The sequence below is a fragment of the Eriocheir sinensis genome, chromosome 56, assembly GCF_024679095.1.
Source record: "Eriocheir sinensis breed Jianghai 21 chromosome 56, ASM2467909v1, whole genome shotgun sequence".
NCBI lineage: Eukaryota > Metazoa > Arthropoda > Malacostraca > Decapoda > Varunidae > Eriocheir > Eriocheir sinensis.
Genome location: NC_066564.1, coordinates 2,171,257 through 2,171,920, shown reverse-complemented (window position 1 = coordinate 2,171,920; position 664 = coordinate 2,171,257).

Below are 664 nucleotides of genomic sequence, written 5' to 3'. Positions count from 1 at the left end.
TCAACCCTCACACGGCGGACAATGCCAGGGGAGCGCGGCACTGAAGGGGCACAAAAGACCAGTCACGTAATGCTCACATTCACCCTTAAGACTCCGTAATCTCGTCCTTCCCTACGCCTGTTCCATAGCACCGTGTTGACCCGCAGCCGTCCCTTAGGCCTCAAAGGATTAACAACTGCTCAGGTGATCGTTACCACCGGAAACGTTAATTGGTGCCCCATTATGATCCTGTTGGGTAATTACCTTTCGCTTGTTCAGGTAATGGGACTAATGACCAAAGGTTTTCTTCTTTTACTTCATTCACATCCTCATCCCTGACAGTCTGAAACACTCACTGATTACTGTAGGTTTTCCTTCGGGGTACGCTGGATAATTTAATAGCAATTACCTGCTAATGCGGAAAGAAGACAGCAGGAAGGAGGGAAAGCATTAACTCGCGAATATTTGTAACTGCTACCGAACAAGCGATTACAGATTTTTTCCCGCAAGATTTATCTCCGCGATGAAGAGGACGGGAAATGCATCTCTGCGGCGCCAGGAGCAAGGGCGATAATTGCCCTCCCTGGCCCCGCCGTCTGGGATCTCCTGATGACTGTTCGTTAATAAGAGTGGCAGTAATCACAGGCAATTGATAGTAATTAAACCTCATTATGTCACGCTCGCC